At 39.5% G+C, this 15,884-nt stretch overlaps 1 pseudogene; it reads right to left on the reverse strand.

The window, feature by feature from the left end:
- Nucleotides 1-2,089: 2,089 nt before the first annotated feature.
- On the reverse strand, nt 2,090-2,977 carry LOC112862081 (large ribosomal subunit protein eL8 pseudogene; annotated as a pseudogene).
- Between the last annotated feature and the right edge of the window lie 12,907 nt (nt 2,978-15,884).

Raw genomic sequence — 15,884 nt, forward strand, 5'->3', positions numbered from 1 at the left:
GTTTCCTCCCTTTCCTTCTGATCCACTGTTTCACGGGTCCTAGTATACCTGGTAGTTGAGTTTTCCAAGTATTCCTTGGTTTGAGATGTTGTCCACACTCTTCCCAGTGTTCTCTATAAATTGCACAATGTCTAGTCACATTTAAGGCTGTCATAGCTGAGACTATTTTACCTCATGATAAAAGTAGTATGTTTATTGGACCTTAACAGGCTTACTCCATCCAGAGTTTTGGAGAAAGGTTTATACTACAGTAGCACAAGACAAGATATGGGAAGGCCTTTGCAGTTTTTTTTTTTTTTTTTAATTTTTTTTCAACATTTATTTATTTTTGGGACAGAGAGAGACAGAGCATGAACGGGGGAGGGGCACAGAAAGAGGGAGACACAGAATCGGAAACAGGCTCCAGGCTCTGAGCCATCAGCTCAGAGCCTGACGCGGGGCTCGAACTCACTGACCGCGAGATCGTGACCTGGCTGAAGTCGGACGCTTAACCGACTGCGCCACCCAGGCGCCCCTGCAGTTTTTAAGAAAATAAAGTAACTTTGCTCCAGCAGGGTTTGGGTGAGTTGGACACTAGAAAAGCAAGAAGGGACAAAAGTGTTGGGGAAGACTTGTATCCCATGCTGAGAAATGTGGGAAGGGGATAACCATTAGGCAGTGGGGAATCTCTGAGTGTTTGATAACGGTCAAATACTAGAAGATTTTTTTGTATCTGTATTATTTCAGTGCTTTTTGATACTTTCTAAATCTATTCTCAATTTGTAGCATATGGTCACACAAAACTAATTTTCTTCCCTTGAAATGATCATTTCATGTTTTAAAACCATCATTAATTTAATTTTATAAAACTCTAATGGTTATCATGAGTCACATTCGTTATCATTATTATTATTATGTAATTTTGGGGTTAAATATTAACTAGGCTTTTAAATTTCTAGCTAAATATTTTATCGCAGACCCTTTGATTTCATGCTAGTTGTTTTGTATCCATGACTGAACAACCTGAATGTTTCCAAATTTTTGGCACAAAGGCTGCATAATTTAGGGATAAAGAGCTTCTTTAAAAATTAAAAAAAATGACAATCTATAAACATAAAATTGCTAAATGAAACTAATACAAAACTCTTAGGAATCACAGTGATCAAATTGTGAGATTGATTAATTTGCAAATCATAGCATATAAGCAAGGTAACTTTTAGTCATGGGCTCTCTGTCATATTTCTCCTGACACAATTTTAATAAGATTCAGACAGGATCCAGAGAATCAGTTTTGATCCCTGCCACTCTATTTTCCCTTCAGCCCATTTAGATAATTATTAACTTAGCTATGCTAATTATCATCACTCTATTTATGAGCAGTCTTTAGAACGTTCTCAGATGCAAGTGATTTCTACTTCTCCTTAAGTCCTAGATGTTTTCATTGTCACTCACTTTTTCTTCCTACTTAGTGTCTAGTACACATCATATGTATACCTTATATCCTTAATTATTGATAAGTATTATTGATACTTCAAGCCCTAATCATATTTTCCTCCATCCCCCCATTGTGCTTAGCAGAGCATCAGCAAAGAGTAGGCACTCAAGTGTCTTTGAACAAATGAATGATATATTTTTCTCACTATCTTCTTTTAAGCTTCTCTCTCATAGCAATTCCTCCTTTCAGCTGTGCACTGAGATCCCTTTAGAAATTATTAGCATCCATTATATCTCAATGTAAATTATCAAATATCTATTTTGAAAAGGCACTCTATTAAGAGGCTGAGAGATGGACAGATAGAAAAGACCCTCAAGGAGACTATATATTGATGATATATATGTTGGTAATAGTAGATTATATATAATCTTTCAAAAATCAAAGATGATGAAATTAGAGATTGCCACAGATATGTTTTACACATCTTTGTTACTAATTTTTAAAAATTGAACTAAAAGAAATTTTCAAAGAATGACTGGAGCCCATCTATTTCAGATAAGCAATCTGGATTTGTCTGTTTTTATAAAAAGAATGTGTCTTTTTTGTGCTATTTTGACTTTTTTTGAAAGAGAACTTTTTGTAACTTTTATGTACAGAAAATTCAACAGCTTATGCTTAGCCCAATTTTGTGGCCAGTTCTTTAGCCTTTTCCAACTTGGCAATGTGAGCCACTGCCTGTGGACCTAGGATATTGTGTCCCCAGTGACAGCATATCTCATCATATCTGTCATTGTAATTGGTCCTGATAGCTTCCACCTGCTTAGCCAGAACTACAGCTCTTTTGTCTTCCGAGTTAACCTGTGTGAAGGTGACAGTAGTGCAGGTCTTCCTGTGGACCAGATGTCCTAGCTTGGCCTCCTTTCCCTTGATAATGCAGTAGGGAACCCCCATCTTACAACACAGGGCACACAGGAAGACAACCACCTCAGTGGGATCCACATCATGTGCAATCACCGCCAGCTGAGCCTTCTTGTTTTCCACCAAGACGGTGACAGTATTAACCCCAGCTCGAAGGACAGGTGACCTCTTAGAGGGGACATCACCTTTGCTGGCAGCTTTCTACTCAGCCTGGAGCAACAATCTTTGCTTCTTATTTGTCTCTGGTCTGTATCTGTGGGCCAGCTTAAGCAGTTGAGTGGCTGCTTGGTGGTCCCGGGCCTGGGTGAACTGGTTAATTATGGGAGGCACTTTTAGACATTTATAGAGAATATCCCTTTGCCACTGCAGCCTGATTGGTGACAAAGCGGATGAGGTCCCTTTTGGGCTGGATATCCTGTCTAATACCAAAATTCTTGGGCCTTTTCTCAAATAGGGGATTGACCACCTTCTTGGCCTCCTGCTTCCTCATGTCAGCAGGAACAGGGTTGCCCATCTTGTTCTTAACCTTCTTTCCTTTCAGCATCTTGGATGACTGGAGCTGTGCTTTGATTTTTAAAAATTTTTCTTACTTGACTATAGTTAACATGCAGTGTTACACTAGTTTCAGGTGTATTACAACTTGGCGATTTGACAAATTCATACACCGTGCTATGTTCACCACAAGTATAGCTACCATCTGTCCCATTACATTGCTATTACAATATCATTGACTGTATTCCTTATGCTCTGCTTTTTAGTCCTGTGACTTGCTCATTCTATAACCGGAAGCCTATATCTCCCTTTCCCCTGTACCCATTTTGCCCCCACCCCCCCCACACTCCTCCCCTCTGGCCACCATCAGTTTGTTCTCTGCATTTATAGTTCTGATTTTGTTTGTTTATTCTTTTTTTTTTTTTTAGATTCCATTTGTGAGTGGAATCATATGGTATTTGTGCCACTTTCAACTGATACCATTAACAGATGGGTTCCTTTAACTTAGGGTCACAGATCAAACTTATTCATCTTGTCTTTCTCTAATCAAAATTATGGTTTGGTTGACAATTTAAGAAACTATTTTTTAAAGTTATTTAAAGGTTGGTTAACTTAACTGCTTTAAACTTTTGAAATTCTCAGTTTCTATATAAAGTGTATGGCTCATGATCTCAGGATATATACAGCTGTTGCAATTGTTTTTCGTGCCTCATTGTCAAGTGACATAAAGGAGGAATTTGGCGGCTGGCTTTAGAATTCTTTTTCTGTAAACTGATATGCAACACATTCCAAAATAAAATATCTAATATGCCCGTAATTGGTAATGAATTTGGAATTTGGGATACACATTATTGCTTCATTTATAAGTTACCCAACAGAAGGAAGCAAATTCTAGATCTTGCTGATCTTCATCAAGATTTAATAGGTAACTTGGTTGCCCCAAGGGTTTCTTGGCTGGTGAACAATCTTGGCTGATGGAAAAAGATTCCTTTGAAATGTTGTGGATTTGTTTCATAATTTAAATTAGTCCAGGACAAGGAAGAATTGAGGACAGAGGATAACTCAGTGAAGAGATGGACCACTGCAAAGGAGGAAGAATCTTGCAGCATAACAATTCTGGGAAATAAGAAATTTGAGCAGGTCAGTCAGTATAAACCCAAGTATTTGAGGATTTGAGTGTAAAATAAAAATCTAAGAGCAAGGACAGACCCTTTCCGGATGGTTAATCATAAAGTACAAAAATTAGCTGAGTTCAAAGTCTTTGCTGAAAATAGGAATCATAAAGTACAAAAATTAGCTGAGTTCAAAGTCTTTGCTGAAAATAGGAATGTGTTATCTTTTAGAGGTTTAAAATCTGTGGCGGACTATCTGAAAAATACAGCAGTATTTTGGTGCTGCTAGGACAGGGAATGTGGAGAGGGCACCTGATGGTGGGGAGTTCTCCTCTTACAGCCATGTGCAGCAGCCTCCACTAGATTAACAGTCCTGGCCTCCAGCCACACACTTTAGTCACTCTCCCCATGAAGAAGGCATGTGCTGTCGCTTTGCTGGATCACAGGTGTTGATTCATTTCTCCCCTGGGGCAGAATGGGGAGGGGTAATATATACAAAGGCATCATTTGGTGTTTGATTATTGCATTTCTCCCCTCTCCACTCCAGATGAATATGAGGTAAAGATCCTTTATATTTAGAACAAAAAAAATTGTTTTTACAGAAAAATTACAATAGTATAGGGTTCCCATATAGCCCACACCATTTTCCGTTAGTAACTTCTTACAGTATTAGTATGGTACATTTGATACAATTAGTGAACCAATATATTGATACATGATTATTAAATAAAGTCCATACTTGATTCAGATTTCCTTTTTACCAATTCCTTTTCTGTTCCACTGAGAACATCATGTGACATTAATCATTGTGTCTCCTTAGGCTCGTCTTGGCTCTCACAGTTTCTAAGACTTGTTTTTGATGACCTCAGTGTTTTTGAGGATTATTGGTCCTGTAATTTGTAGAATGTCTCTCAGTTGTGATTTACGGGTATTTTTCTCACAACTAGAATAGGATTATGTGTTTTGGAGATGAAGATCACAGAGGTAACATGCCATTCTTATCACATAATATAAAGGGACAAACTATCACCTTGATTTTCACTATTGATGTTGACTTTGATCACCTGGCTGAGGAAGTGTTGGTCAATTTTCTTCACTTAAAACTTGTCTCCTTTCCATAATGTATTATTTGGAAGGAAGTCATTATGCACAGCCCACAGTTAAGAACTAGGGAGCCCTGCTCAACTTCTTTGAGGATTGTTCAATGTTAACATTAAGCGTTTGATACATGTGTTGTGCAACATTTTTACAAAGGAGTTGTGCTGTTCAGTTACTGGGGATATTTATGAACTTAAAAGGCAACTACAGAATATTGTGGTTTGGGTAAATGTGCAGAAATGGGTAAGAAAGAAAATTTATTCTTTCATTTGCTGGACATTTTTTGATCACTGACTCTGGTTTCAAACTTGATGCTGTATCAAAGACTTGCCCTCAGAGAGGTTATTACAGTTAAGCACAATAAATAATTTTTAAAAATCTAGGGGCTCCTGGGACTCGGTCAGTTGAGCAACCAACTCTTGATTTTGGCTCAGGTCATGATCTCATGGTTCATGAGTTAGAGCCCCACGTCAGGCTCTGCAGTGGCAGTGTGAACCCTGCTTCGGATTCTCTCTCTTTGTGTCTCTCTGCCCCTCCCCCACTCACTCTATTAAAAATCAATAAACAAACATTAAAAAAAAAAAAACCAGCAAAGCTACAGTAAAACATGAGGGCAAAAATTTAACATAAAACTTTTTGTTGCCTGAAGATAAATTTCTACAGACTAGAGCAGTGTTTCTCGGGGCCTAGTGGGAATTTAGTGCAAATTGACACAAAAAGGTGGATCTTTCAAGTAGCCAGAATATTACCCTGTTGATGTCCTAGAGAAGAAGTATGGTACATAACTCTTATCCCTCACAGGTGGGTCCCCTGCAGGGCCCAAGGGCAACATGCTTCCCTGTGAGATAAACAACTAACTGAACCTGGGCCAGTGAAAATAATTCTCTCATCTTATCCAAATGAATTTTTCACAGTCTGCCTGTTCATTCATACCATTTCCACTTGGATTAAAATAGTGCTTTTATTCACTTCTTTAATTATTATTTGGGCTTTAGAGCTTCACCTATATAACCTAGACAAGAAGTTCTCAAAGAATATTACAAATCACCAAGTCACAGGATATCGATAGATAGTACACACACATTGTTAATCTTGGAATTCATTGGGTTTGATGAAATCCGAGGTTTATTTTCACTCTTTTCTTTTATATTAATTAGAGCTAAAATAAGCATGACTAGAATCAGGAGTTTTGTGAGTGCCAAATTATTTTTTTTTCTGCTACTTCCATGCTAAAAGAGCCCTGATACTGTATGGTGTCCAGCTTTGCCCAAATTGGCTCCCGGCTAAGTTATGATTGTTATAAATCTACTACAATGTTCCTATTCTTCTAGCTAGTAGTTGGTTTAGGGTGAGTTCTACCCCATTTCTGATGGAGACTTGAGGGAGGTCAACTGAGAGTAGAGGGCTTTGGGAAAGAGTTTGTATCACTCCTTAAATTAGATGAACAAAGGAAGAGACTTTGTATATTTTCCTGTATAATTGAGTCCCTGGTCTGTAGCCATTTGTGAGCACAAAGGATGTTAGCTTGGGAGAGTCAGACTTGCTAAGAATGGCAAAACAGGAAAATGAAGAGAACTTTGGTGCCATAATATCATTGAACAACTGAATTAACAAACACTGGACCATTTGTTTGTGAGATAACAAGTTTTCCTCCTTTTTGTTTAAGCCGATTGGGTCAAGCTTATTTTCTATTTGCAACCAAAGCATTCCATAAGAATGGTTATATACATAAAACCACACGTGTGAAAGAATTTAGGGCTATTTAAGATATTTCAAAGATAATTTTGTCTTTAAGTGTTTTTTCAATGTATGCTGACTTTAGAACCTAATCCCTGCTAAGAGACAATTCCCCAGAATGTTCATTGATGAAGGATGGTAATCTTACTTCTTAGTCTAGCATCTACCTTATTTTCTTTTACATATTTTGAGTTAATGTACTAACTTCTGTTTCCCTTGTCTGGAAAGTCCACTCATTGGGTGGACTTCATTGTATCTCAATACTATCTTTTGGACAAGGATAAACATCCCCCCCAGTTCAGGCAACTTAGATGCTTTCTCCAGGCTATTTGGATTTGGGTCTCTGAGACATGGGTCAGGTTTTTTTGCTTTTTGTTTTTTTAGCTCTTTCACTGAAAAGGAATGCAAATTAAGATCTGGACCGACCATGTTTGGCCTTACACATGACAAAATAGAGAAGGCAATTAGGCAAAAAAATAGATCTGGATCTATTTGCTTCTGAGGGCTGGCCTCGGATTTCATGAAATAAGTTTATATTTGCTAATGTTTCATACTTCTCATTAAAAGAAATCGAGGGAGTCTATGTTACTTGCAACCTTTTGAAACTTGACTAAAGTACTTGTGAACTAAAAAAGACTTAATGGGATTTGATTTTCCTGTTTTGGTAATGCCACAGCAATCGGCATTCTCTTATGGCACTGATATCAATCTGTCTTGCATTAGAGCAACTTGGTGACTTACATAATCTACTTAGTAGTGTGTGAGTTTAAGAGAAAAGATTAGCCTTATTAATTTTTTAATCTATTAAATCATGAAGTATTATCCTTTGTCTATAACAGAAATTTAAAATACTTGTTGAAAGGGGCGCCTGGGTGGCGCAGTCGGTTAAGCATCCGACTTCAGCCAGGTCACGATCTTGCGGTCCGTGAGTTCGAGCCCCGCGTCAGGCTCTGGGCTGATGGCTCAGAGCCTGGAGCCTGTTTCCGATTCTGTGTCTCCCTCTCTCTCTGCCCCTCGCCCGTTCATGCTCTGTCTCTCTCTGTCCCAAAAATAAATAAACGTTGAAAAAAAAAATTAAAAAAATAAAAAATAAAAAAAAATAAAATACTTGTTGAAAGAGAACTATTGCCTGATGAAGGAGTAAATGGGATTTTCATCCTTCCAAATTAAATGTTTATTTCAGGTATCTTAGGAATGCCCTGAACCACTGACTAAAGACATATCCAAATAATCATTTTGTTTATTCAAAGTTATTTAATACAATTAAATCATTTTCAGCACTAACCAGCATTGTTCCCTAGGAATATTTCAAAGCCAAAACAAATGCCATTGTAAGTTTTAAAATATTGTTGGAGGTTAAGTAGATCTTTTTAAAACAAACATGTTCTTTTTTAATTAATTTGAAGACAATGATTTTCTTAATGTGATTTTATTGACAATAATCTTAAAAATTTTTATTAAGAGGAGACATTGCTATAGGGTTGGGATTGCTCTAATGACCCTTCTTTCAAACAGTACATGAATTATCCTCTTTACAGAATGAGAATCAAAGAAATCCTCTAACTATTCTAAGATGGCTCAACTCTAGGCCCCTGACCTCTCTTTTCTTAGAGCATTTACGATGGAAAACGAATTAGAAATTCTTTCTCTGCCCCATTTGAAATGTATATTATCTTTTCCCTGCCTTTTGCTATCACCAAGAATGTCTTTCTCAAGGACCTGGGGGCCATCTCTTTGAAGTGTAATCATCACAGAAGATAGTGCCTATATCTTTGGCTATCAGATATCAAGTATTCTGGGAGGATAGGGGACAACTTCCTTGGGCTCATTGCTCCAGATTGTAAAACTACCTCCTGACATGAAGATATGAGAAAATTACTTTTCCTTTGGGTAAAGCCAATTAGCAAACACAGGTGCCTGCAGTTCCCCCAACCTAGTTCTTTGTGCCTCTTGGATTGTGCCTCTTTTTCCTTCCCCAGATCCAGGAAGTTCTCAGCTATTATTTCTTCAAGTACACCTTCAGCACCTTTCCCTCTCTCTTCCTCCTCTGGAATACCAATTATGTGTATATTATTTCTCTTTAGTGCATCACTTAGTTCTCTAATTTTCCCCTCATACTCCTGGATTTTTTTATCTCTCTTTTTCTCAGCTTCTTCTTTTTCCATAATTTTATCTTCTAGTTCACCTATTCTTTCCTCTGCCTCTTTAATCTGAGCCGTAGTTGTCTCCATTTTATTTTGCAACTCGTTGATAGCATTTTTTAGCTCCTCCGGGCTGTTCCTTCGTCCCTTGATCTCTGTAGCAATAGATTCTCTGCTGTCCTTTATACTGTTTTCAAGCCCAGCGATTAATTTTATGACTATTATTCTAAATTCACTTTCTGTTATATTGTTTAAATTGTTTTTGATCAGTTCGTTAGCTGTCGTTATTTCCTGGAGGTTTTTTGAGGGGAATTCTTCCGTTTCGTCATTTTGGATAGTCCCTGGAAGCGTGCAGAACTGCAGGGCCCTTCCCCTGTGCTGTCTTGAATAACTTGCGTTGGTGGGTGGGGCTGCAGTCAGACCTGATGTCTGCCCCCAGCCCACCGCTGGGGCCACAGTCAGACTGGTGTGTGCCTTCTCTTTCTCTCTCCTAGGGGCTGGATTCACTGTGGCGTGGTGTGGCGCATCTGGGCTACTTGCACACTACCAGGCTTGTGGTGCTGGGGATCTGGCGTATTAGCTGGGGTGGGTAGGCAAGGTGCATGGGGGCAGGAGGGGCAGGCTTAGCTCACTTCTCCTTAGGTGATCCACTTCAGGAGGGGCCCTGTGGCAGCGGGAGGGAGTCAGACCCGCCAGAGGGATGGATCCGCAGAAGCACAGCGTTGGGTGTTTGCAAGGTGCAAGCAAGTTCCCTGGCAGGAACTGGTTCCCTTTGGGATTTGGGCTGGGGGATGGACGAGGGAGATGGTGCTGGCGAGTGCCTTTGTTCCCCCACCAAGCTGAGCTCTGTCGTCCAGGGCTCAACAACTCTCCCTCCAGGTGTCCTCCAGCCCTCCTGCTCTCCGAGCAGAGCTGTTAGCTTATAACCTTCCAGATGTCAAGTTTCGCTTGCTGTCGGAACACACTCCATCCGGCCCCTCCGCTTTTGCAAGCCAGACTCAGGGCTCTGCTTGGCCGTAGGGCCGCCCCTCCACCCTGGCTCCCTCCCGCCAGTCCATGTAGCACACACCACCTCTCCGCCCTTCCTACCCTCCTCTGTGGGCCTCTTGTCTACACTTGGCTCCGGAGAATCTGTTCTGCTAGTCTTCTGGCGGTTTTCTGGGTTACTTAGGCAGGTGTGGGTGGAATCTAAGTGATCAGCAGGACACGCGGTGAGCCCAGTGTCCTCCTATGCCGCCATCTTCCCAGGATCCTCCTCCCCCAACCTAGTTCTTAAAAACTCTCCAGCTGCTTTTTTTTTCAAATTTTTATTTAAATACTAGTTAGTTAACATATAGTGTAATATTGGATTAACCACTTATGTATAACACCCAGCACTCATCACAAGTGCCCTCCTTAATATCCATCACCCATTTAGCCCATCCCCCACGCATCCCCCTCCATCAACCCTCAGTTTATTCTGAGGTAAGTGTTTTATTTATTCTGAGGTAAGGATTTTTCCCTTAAGGTTGCCATTCCATGCTTTCTGGTTTTTACTGCTTGTAACACTTACCTCCTAAGCCTTCCAGATCTGCTTACCTCAGCCGCTCAACTGACTGAGCCACCCAGGCGCCCGGAGGCTTGCCTTTGTAAGACTACACAGAACTCCTTCACCATGTACAAATGGAAGAACAAATCAACTGCTAGTGTTTAATGAGTGTCTACACTATGTAGATCCTGCACTAAAATGTTAGTTTTATATCTGATAAGAATTAGCATATGCTGTTGATATTGTCCATTTTCCACATTGAATAAGGTGATTTGTTTCATCATTTTTACACATCATTTTTATATAAACTTAAATATATAATCATGGTTTTATTATTCCTTGGTCAAGAAATTACTCATTTACTTAGATAACATTTATTAGGCCATATTATGTTAGAAGTGATAATGCCAGAGATAACTTTTCTTAAGTTGCTCATGATTGAGGAGCTGAGACAGACATCTAAACAGATGATTATAATACAACACAACCTGCACAATAATAAGGGAATTTTTGAAAGTGTTACTTGAGCAGAAGAAAAGGAAATGAGTATGATTTGGATGCAAAGCAGTTTAGGAAAGATGCTACAGAGTATACCTGCAAATGCTATTATCTTCCATACCAGAATTTTCCTACAGACTTTTATAAAGGTTTTCCAATTATGATTTAGGGGCAGGAGCTGATCTAATAATGTGGGGTATAGTTTACTAGAATGTGATTTTTTTTTTTTGTTTTCTGGTCAGTTAACAAACAATGGTGTTAATGTACTAGCTATAGAGCCTGGCACCCACATTTTGGAATGGGTGAAAACAATTCAAAGCAATCTGCTCCAAAATGAAGCCAACAAGATATTTCTGCCAAGAGATGATGGCAGAGTTCTAAACAGAATCATTTTGTGATGGTAGAACTGTTTCTCATCTTCCTTCCTTTATAGCATATCTTGTTTACATTTGGTTAATAAATTAAAATGCAATTGTTACCACAAAGCAGGCCACTTGAACAAGTGTGTTTCCAGAAAATTTTCATTTAGGTTATGTTTGGCTCACATGTGTTTATGGAATGCCATCACTGTGTTACCCACTTTGAATGCATTTAGGTAGCACCAAGTAACAGGACCCATTGAACACATATTTGAGTTTCATATGAAATGAGTTTCATATGTTCATTTACGCAGCTGCTGTAGTTTCTGTGCTATCAGTAGAATTCTACAAAGTAATTAGGACAGTGTGTGCAAGACCAAAGACCTGAAAACCAGTAATTGAGTAGCTCTCCTTTCAAAGTTGAAGCAAAAGAAATCTTAGATCAAGGGGGTATACAGGCATGCAAATATTTGAAATTGAATAGTAGCAGTAAAATTTTTATTTTAAAAAAAGATTTAGGAAAAACTGTGGTATAAGTAGAATATAGGATACCTACTACAGGAAAATACATTGGAATCTTGGATGGATGGAACATATCCTCTCGGTCAGATACCATATTCAGATGTGGTTGTTTGTTGTTGTTACTGTTGTTGGTGTGGTGGTGATTTTGCTTTCTGTAGATATGCTGATGCTTACTTTAGAGAAATTAAAGTTGGGCTTCCTGATTAAGATTAGTTGTCATTCTACTTTAGTCAGATGAATATCTCTGAACCAGTATACTTTCTTCAATGCCAATGAGCCCCAACCCTTGGTAGCCTCTAGAAATATTTCATAATGCTTAACTAAAAATGCAGATTTCCAAGTTATCCTTCAAAATTTTGTATTTGTACACCAGGGTAGAACCTAGGAAACTGTGTTCCTAATAATGTCCCTGGGTGATATTATCTCTATTTATTTTAATTTTTTTGATACACATTTTTTTGACAGAGAGAGAGCATGTGTGTGGTCGTGCATGCAATCAACAGAGGGGTGAAACATGGGGAGAGAGAAAGAAAGAGAGAGAGAGAGAGAGAGAGAGAGAGAATCTTAAGCAGGTTTCACACCTAGCACGGAGCTCATCTCATGACTAAGGGATCATGACCTGAGCCAAAATCAAGAGTTGGATGCTTAACCAACTGAGCACCAAGTGCCCCTTGATACACATTTATATATGCCACTTGTATTTTTTTCTTTCGTAGATTACTGTTTTGTGTCCTTTGCCATTGTCTTCCTTTCCTTTTCTTAAAACTGATTCATAACAAAACTTATGTATTTATATATCTAAATTTTTGGTATATATCTTGATATTTATGTGTCTTGATATAGATAGATAAACTTTGATCTCTTATGTATATGGCAAAAATGTTCCCCATGTGTTTTAACTGTATGTTTGAGTGTATTTGGGTGGGGGGATTATATGTGTGCATAATAAACAGGTAGTAACTGACATTGATTCTTGGTCCCATTATCTATGGCATCTTCCATTGCTAAGAGAGGGATAACTTGAGTTATTGGTTTCAGTGGGATTATGTTTTTGCAATACACACCAAATTTTAACCAATATCTTCTGGCACTTGCTTTTCCCCTTTGTTCCTCTATAGCCAATCAAGGCAAGAGGCTATTCTGAACTCACTGCTCTGGGGAGAAGATGTATTGGCAAAAAACAGAAGAGCAGCAGAGGAGGAGCTACTTCTGGCTTTTAGGTTTCAAGAGTTCAGGCCCTGCAAGTAGTAGAAAGGATTAAGGTAGCAAACAATAGATTTGAGAAGAAAATATGATGAATCAGGCCTAGTCTTTCTACCCCCAAACTTAGGGGGAAATTAATATTTGACTAGAGGGATGGGTCACTTGGGAGGGAATCTAAGGGTTCTTAGCTACCAGAGAGGCTGTGTGTGAGAAGCGGCCTTGTTCCCTTCCTGTGTGTAGGGGAGTGCATGTAGGGGCACAACCCTCTGAAGGATTAGTGGGCTCTGAGAGAAGAGGGAACCTATGGCCCCCTTTCTTCATTGATTGTTTAGTAGATCCATGGGTATATACAAGTCCCAAAAAACAGTTTCTATGATATATTTAGGACACAGACCCCAGATGGCCTCATAAAGTTTCTAGTTCTCCAACACAGAGGGGAAACAGAATGTGTCTTTTATGGCTGAGAGTTGAGAAAAATAGTAGAGGTTGACATGGATATGTAGGGAATTTGCAGATAGAAATAAGAGATGAGTCAGTGGCTAATTGTGTATCAATAGTTGGGGATCTAGGTCTTTGTAGTCCCTTTACAGAGGCAATCTCTGGGAAAAGGCAGAGGGAGGTATGAAAATATGAATTAAATTGATTTCTGAAAAATATACTTTGATATACTTTGTATACACGCACTTTGTGTACAGTCCTTGGCCTGGTAAGATGTCACCATGGAGCCCATGCACAGAGGCCCATTGCAATCATTGGAGAGGAAAAGCCAAAATATCCCCCTGGATATACATTCCAAACAGGCCAGGCGTAGATAAGAGTCACGTATTAAGAAGCACTCTGGATCCCAGGACACTTGATTTTTCTCCAGATCATCTCCCGTCTCAAGACAGCCTCATGTTAGTGGCATTCTGAAAGTCCTTTCTTTCTCCTAACTATCAGTGTGGAAGAGAACAGAATAAGGCTTTCAGAACAGGATGCTCCCACCTTTTTCAGTGAGGTTTTGTCCACTAGTCAGTCCACCATGTGACCCTGTGTGGTCGGTGGATATTCACAGGGTGAGCTACTCAATCTCCTACCTCATCTTTTAACTTGTTCTTTCTTGATTCCTCTTTTATTGGGTCTATAATTTTATGGAACAGGTTCAATTTAGTTACCCTGGCTTTTTTAACCAGGGGGACTAGCTTTCCATCATCTAACATCTGGGTACGTTTACTGACCTTAGATCAGGAAATGTTGGGAAATGTTTTCTTCAAGGGGCCAGAGAGTAAATATTTTAAGGCTTTACAGGCTGTTTGGTCTCTGTTGCAACTACTTGACTCTGCCATTGTAGCACATAAGCAGCCATATGCAATATGTAAATGATGGGCATGATTATGTTTTCATAAAGCTTTACAAAATAAGCATCTGACCAGATTTGGCCAGTGAAGTTAGTTTGCCAAACAAACTGCCTTAGACTGTGGCTCACCCCACTTTTTGTCTAAGAATTGGCTGGTGGAAAATCAGGATTTGGACTATGCTGAGAAGGATATTCAAGGTAAATATTTTATTTGCCTCTCCAAACAATGTATAAAAATAAGCTTGCACAGCATTGTGTGGACTGAACTGTTGGTGTTATTTAAAATTGAATAATCCAAACTTTGAGAAATGGGCTGTGAACTCTGATTCTAGCTATATGAGTCAGACAGGCCACACTGGTAGAGAATAAGATTGCCGAAAATGCAAACAGATTTTCTCCCAATCAGCCTGGGGCATGAAGGATAACATATTCTCTCCTGGGGTGTAAGCACATGGGTAATGGGCCTGGGTTATGCTTCACTTCTGAGGTATGAAGAGTCCTGTCATTAAAGACTAGGGTCCCTCAACATATCAATCCTGTTGGGAGTCTGATAGGTCCTTAAAGCTCGGTTTGGAACACTCAGGTTGGCCACTCCCAGCAACAGTATTTGCCACCTTCTCTGCTACAGTTCCTTGTCCCCAAGCTTTCAGAGAGACATAATAAATGTCACAGTTCTCCTCAATTATGTTGGAGGGACATAGGATGCAGTGTCTCCTTCATAGGGCTGGTGGGGGCACTTCAGGGGTGATCACTAGTCAGCTGCAGCTGTGGGTAGACAGCCCAGGAAGAAGTGAAGGGTTTCACGTGCAAGCATGTGAGAGTTAGTGGCCTCAGAAACTCCCAGAACAGCTGCTAGAAATGTTTTGAGCAAGGCAGACTTTTGACAAATGCACCAATGGGGACTGGGGTTATGATAGTTGGAATGTACAAAGAAATATAAGCTTATTTCATATTTGGCACCTTGTAAGGCCACTGAGATAGGTTAAAACTGATTTCTAACCCACCCACATGCACTTATCTATATATATCTATATCTATATCTATATATCTGTATATAGATATATATATTCTAAATTTGCTTGTTATGTGCACCTTATTTATGGTCACTTTTATTGTTGGGTTTCCTCCAAATACTTAGAAAGATTCAAACTTTCTACTGTTATAAATACTTTTTATAATTGTCTTTGTGAGTAAAATGTAGTCTGTGTTTTTCAAATGGTGTTCTTGAGATAGCTTCCTAGAAAGAGATTTGCTAAGTCAAATTACATGAGCATTTTTTAAAAAAAATTTTTTTTCAACGTTTATTTATTTTTGGGACAGAGAGAGACAGAGCATGAACGGGAGGGGCAGAGAGAGAGGGAGACACAGAATCGGAAACAGGCTCCAGGCTCTGAGCCATCAGCCCAGAGCCCGACGCGGGGCTCGAACTCACGGACCGCGAGATCGTGACCTGGCTGAAGTCGGACGCTTAACCGACTGCGCCACCCAGGCGCCCCAACATGAGCATTTTTAAGGTCCCTGTTACA

This window comes from Puma concolor, chromosome B2, assembly GCF_028749965.1.
Source record: "Puma concolor isolate L17-30 chromosome B2, mPumCon1.1.hap2, whole genome shotgun sequence".
Lineage (NCBI taxonomy): Eukaryota > Metazoa > Chordata > Mammalia > Carnivora > Felidae > Puma > Puma concolor.